At 42.2% G+C, this 9362-nt stretch overlaps 1 long non-coding RNA gene across 1 annotated transcript; it reads left to right on the forward strand.

Annotated features, from left to right (window-relative positions):
- The first annotated feature begins 6334 nt into the window (after positions 1–6334).
- Positions 6335–8805, forward strand: LOC143099809 (uncharacterized). The gene is made up of 3 exons (XR_012981771.1): positions 6335–6797; positions 7653–7774; positions 8181–8805. It is a non-coding gene; the product is annotated as an uncharacterized LOC143099809 (long non-coding RNA).
- The last annotated feature ends 557 nt before the right edge of the window (positions 8806–9362 follow it).

Raw genomic sequence — 9362 nt, forward strand, 5'->3', positions numbered from 1 at the left:
AAGGGTGGTGGTCTAGTGATTACAGTATGCCTAAAACCCTCTATGACCAAGAGGCTCTAAGACAATCACAAGATCAGACCTATTACAGAACTTTACCCTCTGACCCTACTAGTAAATTTCAAAAGGAGATAGAGCTTTTTCTCCAGCAAGCTCACTCTTCCTCCATAATTTCTGAACGAGAGTTTAAATACCTGTTCAATCGTACCCCAACTAGACCAGCTTTTTACATTTTGCCAAAAGTCCACAAAAGTCTCTCCAATCCACCAGGTCGCCCAATTGTTGCAGGCAACAATAGCCTTACTGAACCACTCTCTAACTTTGTAGACTTCATTCTAAGGCCTTTGGTCACCACGCTCCCCAGCTACCTCAGGGACACGTCTGACTTCCTAAAATGTTTACCACAGATTGGTCATTTGTCAGAATGTTCTGCTTGCCACTATGGATGTAACCTCTTTATACACTAACATCCCTCACATTGACGGTTTGACCGCTCTTAAATATTTCCTTGATCTTCGGACTGATGATGGACTAACAACTGAATTCATTGTAAAAATGGCTAGTAGCTAAAACTAGTGCTTACAAAAAATTACTTCTTGTTTGAACATCAATATTACCTTCAGGTCAGTGGCACAGCCATGGGTGCCACTATGGCCCCTGACTATGGCAATTTATATCTTGGTTTCTTGGAAGAACAGTATGTGTTCAATAACAATCCTTTTTAGAGATCATGTTGTTCAAAAGATACATTGATGATTGTTTTGTGATTTTCCATGGCTCATTACCTGAATTTGAATTGTTTGTCTTGTATATGAACTGCCTAAGACCATCCATCAAGTTTACTTATTCAGCTAGTACCACTTGTGTGAACTTTTTAGACACTTGTGTAACGGAATGACACGGGTGTTTATATAAACTCAAACCATACCATTTCAGTTACATAAAAAGGAGGAACAAGCAGACCAGAGGCGGAAATTATTCGTTCTACCATTTATTAATTTAGAATAAACGTAGTCTGGAAGCAGCTGTAGGAATAAATCATTAATATAATAATTTATTATTAAAACAGATCAGTGCAACCGACACATAAAATAGCTACAGCTACAACACAACTAGCAGTCTTCCAGCCAGGGACTGAGCCCAGGCTCCAGGAGAAGCAGCGCTGCCTGTGAGGAAAAGGGTGGAGTGTCAACTACTCACCACTAGGGGACCTCGCAACACATGCAATCACTCAGGTGTTTCGTGGGTACAATCACGCCGTGCGCTACACTGCAAGTCTAGAAAATGTGGAGATCAAAGAGTAAGGTGCGACTACACACTAATGCGCACACACACAGTGAAGAGGAGGGCTAGCTACAAGAACACCCCCACCACCAGACAGCGCGCCACGCCAGGAGGCCTTAGCATCACAAACTAGGAAACAGTAGCTACACATTTCAAAAGAGACTACGCTACCAGTTGACCTGTTCACAAACAGTTCACCTACATGTGCTACAGTTGGGTTACAATCACAGCCTCACGAGGGAGGAATCCAACATAGACAAAAGCAAACAATTACACAAAGTTACACACGGGCAAAACAGCAACCAGCTGATGGCACCCCTAAAACACAGAGGCACCCAGATAAGCTTGACATGAGGCAAGGCAGTCAACATTACAATTAGGCAACACGAAATCACTGCAATCCTTATGAAGCAGATATTACCTGCGCTGTCAATATCTACCCATACAAAATGCGGAAATGTGGAGGCCGCCAGGGAGTCATAGCGAATTCAGTGATCTCTAATGCCAGTAGATGCACACCGAGTGGGACCTGTATGAAGGAAAAGATTACTTTACGAAGAGCGATCTATATTTCACAGAACACGGAAGGGAGTATTAGGGCTAGTCCACACGTACGAAACCAATCTTTTTTCCCTCCGTCTTCCCTGAAACCGCATCAAGAATATTTGCGTCCAAACGGATCCATCTCAACACAACTCAACACGTTACTTCATACCCCAGGCCTATAGGTGGCACTGTTTCTTTACAGAAATTGACCAAAATTTGCGCTTTACAAACAGACAGAATAGGCTACGACCAAATGGCTAGTGCAAGGAAACCAGAATTGTTGGACTGATTGTGAACTGTCAACTGTAGTCAACTGTAAAACTAATAAACTTTATTTTACGGTTTGTGAAGGGTGCAGTCCCGTCCTTTATTTGGCTAATGCAGGTAGGCCTACTAATCACTTTTACTTTCTTTGGTTGTAGGATAGTCCGTGATTCACATTAGTTTTGGCTATCACCGCAATTAGGCTACTAAACGCAAGGCTTACCCAAGTTCTAGGCTATTCTGTCGCCACATTTATACTATTGCTATAAAACCTTCGTTAGTAACAGTCAATACTTTTGCCTGCATCAAATCGCGCATTCGCATTCAGTACCATCGGCTTAACGTGAGTTCTAAGCGTCTTTGTATGCTTATCTGATTTCACTCGACTGTGAATGCATGTATATATGTTGTAAGACATGTAAAATAAATGAATGACACTGGCACTACGCACAAATTAATGTAGCCTAAACTTACACCGCACTTTCCTAATAACTTAAGTTCTCTCGCGTCACTGACAGTAGCTAGAATGCATAAAAAAAACACCGGGAAAAACAGTGTTCAGTCCACCAAGTCATAAGCTATCGGCGCTGCGCAGCACCAGTTGTGATATTTATCTTACGGAGTGTAATCGTAGGTAATGTCATGTATGAAAACTAGTATTGTTAGGCAATACTATAAGTGCAAGTCCAGGGCAGCTGAGGTGTGCCAATGACATCATCGATACGCGAGCAGGATGTGCGGTTTCGCTGTCTAAACGAATTCAAACGGGCTACGGTTTCAGATTTCTCCACTCTGGGACCAGGTTTCAGAAAGGTGCGGTTTCGGGCAGTGCGTTTACAGGATTCGTTTGGACGCTCGGCCAAGACGAAGCAAAACCTCTGCGTTTAACCTAAAAAGCGTCTCCGTGTGGACGGGCCCTTAGGCTACCTACCGCCATTCACCTCCGTGAAAGCGTTTGCGCTAGCATGCCATAGAGGGAAAATGTCCTGCAAGTGGAGGAACCAGGCTGACTTAAATAGCCTCAGTCTAACAAGCAATCAGCTAGTCCCTCCCCCTAATCAAGGTTGCCTGCCTGACTAGGCTACTATGCAGTATTCCACTACACTTGTATTTCACTTACTGATGGAAACATTGTCTCCTCTTTGTACAGGAAAGACACAGAGGGCTGTATTTTGGGTCACCAGCGCATGGCGTAATACTCGTTATTCACCTGTGCAAAGTTGAATTCGGTATTTTGCACGTTTATTTTTTAAGCATTGCGCCCAGGGGTGTGGCAATTAACAACCTAGGGAGGGGCCTAGCGCGTTGTCTAAAAATCGCTCATACACCACCTAAACCTGGTCAGAAGTCAATGGCGAGTTGTTCATATGCTATTTTATGAGCGCATGTCACCAGTCATATTGGCAGGAGCACGCACTATCATTCATGAACGCACACCAGCGCACGTCCATACATTACAAATTGCACGATTACAATGGGAAACATAATTAGAACAAAGATATTACGAAATACTGTACATCTCATGAGTAGTTATTCACCATCATTTGCAAATTGGTAATGACTGTTAAAAGTGATTAGGGGAGAGGCGAGAGACACGTATGGAGCACAGCTGAAGACGCACTGTCACGAGATATAAGCAACTCCTCTGCAGGATAAATGTTGTTTTATTCAGTCATTTGAGCAATATTAGGGTAAGTGTTGCTTTTTCCAGCCTATGTTTTCGGTGGTAACCCATTGTCAGTCAATAGTGAAAGTAACTGCATATAACTGTCTTGTCGTTGACTGACTCCTTGGTGAAGTTAGTTTCACTTTGCCAATGAGTTCAAATAGACGAGTGCAAATGCCTGAAGGCTATGCTAGGTTTTAGTAAAGCATGGTTTAAGAATGACTATTCTATACGGTCTCGCAAGCAGCCTCCTTCAAATGCGCCTTTGAATGCCAAAATACCGATGCATTTAGTTGACATATCGCACGTTGCGCCGTTAAAGGGAATGACAGATGTCATTCTCATTGGTTTAAAATGATGTTACGCCCCAAACACACCCATATGACTGATTAAAAAACCTAGGAACACCTTGTTGCGCCATGCGCTCCACTTTTGATAACGAAACCCCTCCCAATGTGAACTGGACATCCTACTAAATTTGAATAGACTTTTGACGAGTGATGATGCTCTTTAGAATGTCATGATAGGGCCCTAGAATGTCATGATAGGACCCAGAGAAAAATTGTTTACTTCATGCCACAAGTGCCCACCCTCTCTGAAACGAGGTCTGCCCTTCAGTCAGTTCACCAGACTGCACCAGATTTGCTCCGACAAAAATGACTTTGAGGTCCAAGCCAGAATTCTATACAGAAATTTTAGCTCTTGCAGGGATCACCAAATGGCGGACCGCGGTCCGAGTCCGCAGGGTGCGATTTGTGTAAAAACCAGAGGGGGGGATGATTTTGAACGAACGATTCATAGCCTATTCATAGCCTATGTCATGGCTAATAATACCCTATATTATTTTTGCCACCTTTGTAACATTTTAGTTTTAGTTTACCGTGGTGTATGACTTTAAACAGCGAGTGTGCTTGGTATGATGATCAGCTCCTCTAATGCAGGGTAGGACTACGTTTTGACAAGCATACAAATATATTGTATTGTATATATTGTATATTATGGCACTGAAGTCTTAAGTTAGTGAATTGGCTAACAGTGTAACAGGGTAACCAAATAGCCTACACATTGCGCTACACGCTGCGTAGGCTACGTGCATTCTCTCTCCTGCTGATTTGCGTTCAGTAACCAAGTGCGTAATATTGCAAAAGTTGAAAAAATAAATGTGTTTATTGTAGCCTACAGAAAAAAATAGCCTATCATACTCTCAGTTAATTGCCTACAGTGCAGTGAAGAGTTTGGAGAGTGAAGTTATAGGGCAACTTGAAGTTTTATGAAAATAATTTACGAACCAGAACATAAAGACCATGAAGCTTCTATTTCTTGCAGCTGTTAAAACACCCGCTAGATAATTTAAATACCCACCAACATTCGTTTTTGCAGTACAGATTATTTCTAAAAGTTATTTGTCTACTACTGGCTGATTTATCAAACGAGTGCTTTCTCGTTCATCCTCCGCAAACTACATGTGTTTCGGTAGAGAGCCATTGAATAAGCGATGCCAAGCAATTTCTGTAACACTTTTTGTGTCATTCAGCAAATATCTCCTCATTTAATGTAAGTTCCTTTGGACAATAGGCCTACGTTCTACTCTACGTGCAGTTGTCCTCCATCTCAGTTGCATCAGTTTTCTAATTTTGAAGGTTCTAAAACATTATTATGCTTCACTGAATCCTTCTCGTTTTCTTTCATTAGTCCAGCTAACTTGTCCATTGAACCTAGCCATTTATGATGGATTACACACTCGACATTCTGAAATGTCCTGCACGATCAAGGCCAAATTAAGTTATCACGCAGCCACTCTGTCAGCAGCATCAGTGCTGACGGTGACAGTGCGTTTCTGATGTCAGATTATTATGTAGGCTAGCCTACTAGACTGTTCTCACGTTGCAGCGCTTTACTTATATGAAGTAGCATTAATCAATATGAGGGGCAGAGGGGGATAAATGTTGTCCCCCCCGACGATAAAAAATAATTTAGCAGAGGTAGGGATAGGAAAACCAGAGGGTGGGAAATCCTCACCATCCCCCCCTACAAATCGCACCCTGAGAGTCCGGACCCTGACGTGATCCTATCCGGACCCGGACCATAATAGCCTAATTTAGATTTTCACGTAAAGCCTTCCTTATACTGACAGACTTTGGAAAGATTTGCAAAGATTTGGAAAAGATTTTTGAAAGACTACAGTCTCAGACCCTCTCACATCTAAAGACAAGTAGTAGAGGTTTTAAGTCACAGACTTTGATTTTGCAATGACTAGGGATCTTGCAGGGTCACTATTTACAAGACTGCAACTAGATTCCTTTAAATTATTACCCATCGTGCAATAGATAAACAGGAACTGAAATGATAGCCTACTAAACTCAAAGTTGTATTTTCGTGTTTCTGCAGCATTGTTTCATGCGTGACATCCCTAACCGATATAGAGTTGTTCTGTCACGTGGAAGAGCCAAATAAAAATGTATAAGAAATGACAAATATTGTAAGAATAACAAATAATTATAGGCTACAGCTGTCGCCTATATTTGCCCCTTCCTGTTTGGTGTTGGAGAGAGGTCACTATTGGTTTTTATAGTTCACGTCACTGCATGAGCCACGACTAGAAAGACTTGCGATAATATCAAACATGTTTGATATTGTCGTAACGGCAAAACTAGAAAAGGACTGACTCCGACTGACTTAAAACCGCTAAGGCACCTTACACGATCTAGTTGACGGGAGCGCGCCGCGATTCCAGTACAACTCCCATGATTTCTGTCCGACTTTGGAAATTTAGTCGCCGACTGTGAAAACAGGCCAAAATCGTACAATGTAAGGGCGCCATAAGATGTCAAAGCTGCGCTAAATGTTTCGTTGGTTAGGATAACAGCATTTACTTCAGGAACCATCATTTCGCTTGCTGCTACTCAGCCAGTGAAATCTGGGAATTCTGATATTGTCGAGTCACAGTAAAGTAGCCTATGGGAAGAGACTCACTGATAGCCTGAAACGAGCGAGGAGAGGAAACGGGAAACAATCAGATGGATATCTAAGTTAACGATAAGTAAGTTATTTTCAAATAATCGATTGCTTACTTGGCAAAGAGGAGAAAGCTAGACAGCGAGAACGGAGCTTTATATAACGATACGGGGGCAATAGGCCTACCACGCAAAACTTTCACATCCGTAACGCCAACTAAATATGGATGTGACAGTTTTGCGCGGAATTTCCCTGGACCTCTTCTACATTTTCTGAGACAGGCGATTTTTAAAAGCGCCAATTTGAAGCACCTCTACTAGACAAAGCATATATTTTGAGCAAGCATAGGGTAGGCTATGCGTATTCAACAGTGAACTGAGACCACAGAATATTTTACGATTTAAGAAGGCAATATGATTGCTCCACTAGTTAAGCCTACATGCATTCACTGCCCAACAACGTGATGTTCCTGGGTTTCCAGGATTTCGGGTCAACATAAAAAAAAAAAAATAAAAAAAAAAATTAAACTAACTTGCTGATTAATGAGTTAAAGGAACCAGCTGTGGAGTAACAAAAACAAATTCATCTATACTTGTTGTATGAACCCACCACACCTGTCTCTTGATTGCCCTTAACCCAACTGGGTACTTGTTAATTGCATGTCTGCAGTTGATTCACTGTGAGCATTGAGAATAGCCGGACGGCTGAAACGTCTGCTCTTGCTCCCAAAATGGAAAAACTCCTTTCTGAAGACTTTAAGTCATTTCTTTCAGTGTGCGGACTACTCCTCTCTCGCTCTCCTCATGCTCCCATGCTGTGAGAATGACAATAAAAGTATCTATCTATAATGCACTAAATATAGATGAACTGAATCTCTGTCTGGTTTTCACACTTTAGCACTTTTCACACTGCTCCTGCTTGAACTGTCCTTTTCCATTAGAGAACTGGAGGGAATTCTCCTCCTAATTGGGGCTGCAGCTGTTGGAGTAGGCACTGGATTTATCACATAGAGGCTCTACACACCCTGCTGGTTTTGTCAGCTCTCCGTAGAGTCGGAGGCAGGTAAGGGAGAACTCCAGACTGAACTGTAGGCCAGCCTGCACAAGGCCACTAGGGAGTTACGCTGTTGGAACGCTGGCCTTGTTGACCTCTAGAAGTGCTATGACATGAGCTATGTGGAGGTCGATTTCAAATCAAAATGCATTAGAATAGGTTGGGTAAGTCCATAATACAGAGACACTTCCATTTTTTTTTTAAATAATTCCAGACATATACAAAAATAAGGTTAAAAGCAACATTGAGTATAGCTTTTTAAGAAGAATACTGTATATTAAATTCTAGACATTTTTGTGAGAAATAAGTGTCCTGTGCTTATTTCCCCCAGCCCCGCAACTTCCCCACCACCTAAAGCAACATTGACATGATTCTTCTCTGCTGTCTGTGTAGCATTATCCCTTTCTTCCATTAGTAGGCCAAAGGTCAGGACAAAGCAGAACTTTAAGAAGATGTCAGGCACTCAGGAAGTAGACAAACTACTTCTGTGGAAATCAAGTGGTTGGACCGTATATCTGAACAACATGACTGGCCATTATGTAAATGAGCTTGTGTCTGAACGAAGCAAAGAACATGCAGAGATTCTGTACATGATTGTGCTCAACCACGTTCCCCTTTCCAACCACACGGAGATTCTGTTAATGTGCGTCGGTGTGGTCCACACATATGAGCGCATAATGTCAGCATGTTAGCATCATATCTGTTCATGTGCGTCGGTGTCGTTCACACATATGAGCGCATAATGTCAGCATGTTAGCATCATATCTGTTCATGTGCGTCGGTGTCGTTCACACATATGAGCGCATAATGTCAGCATGTTAGCATCATATCTGTTCATGTGCGTCGGTGTCGTTCACACATATGAGCGCATAATGTCAGCATGTTAGCATCATATCTGTTTATGCGCTCATATGTGTGGACCACACCGACGCACATGATGTCAGCATGTTAGCATCATGTCTGAATCACCTGAGACCCCATGTACTGTGGAGGACGTGTCTGAAAGCAGCTATAACTAATGATGACACTCTGATACTGTATGCTCCTACAGAGTAGTCATAGAATGTTTAAACTGCCTGCCTTGGTGTTATTTTTTCTTGATGTGATTAAATGTTCTTAAATGTCTGCTTTTGTAATGTATCTTGTATTATAAAGACTAGTTTGACTTGACTATGTAGTTTAGCTTAACATATCGGAATGTGAAGTTTATGTTTCTAGAGTGGTCTTCAAATGTTATTATAATTTGGGAGAACCTTTTCACACACAGACTCCTGTTCTGATGCTTCTGCAGATGCCACCGTGACTATTCCATCCATAATACTACTGTTTGGACAATAAACATTTATGTGAATGCACAACGCTCTATCCCAGACACAGCACAGAGAGTTCAAAGGGTCGGACACATAGTAATGCTTCATACCCTTGTACAGCAAGGCCGTGCTTTGACTGTGGACGCACAAGCTGCCCCTATGTGGTCAGCTGTGGTAGTGCACCTCACCCAGGTCAGACAAATATGATTATGCCCGCGTATTCCTCTGGGCAATCCATAGAGCTTCTGTTGAATGGAACACGCGTCCAGTTTGTGGTGGCCACTAGA

Source organism: Alosa pseudoharengus, unplaced genomic scaffold (genome assembly GCF_046254945.1).
Source record: "Alosa pseudoharengus isolate Yale_2024_CS ecotype anadromous, Long Island Sound unplaced genomic scaffold, YU_APseudo_1.1 YU_APseudo_1.1_scf_3, whole genome shotgun sequence".
NCBI classification, from domain to species: Eukaryota; Metazoa; Chordata; class Actinopteri; order Clupeiformes; family Clupeidae; genus Alosa; species Alosa pseudoharengus.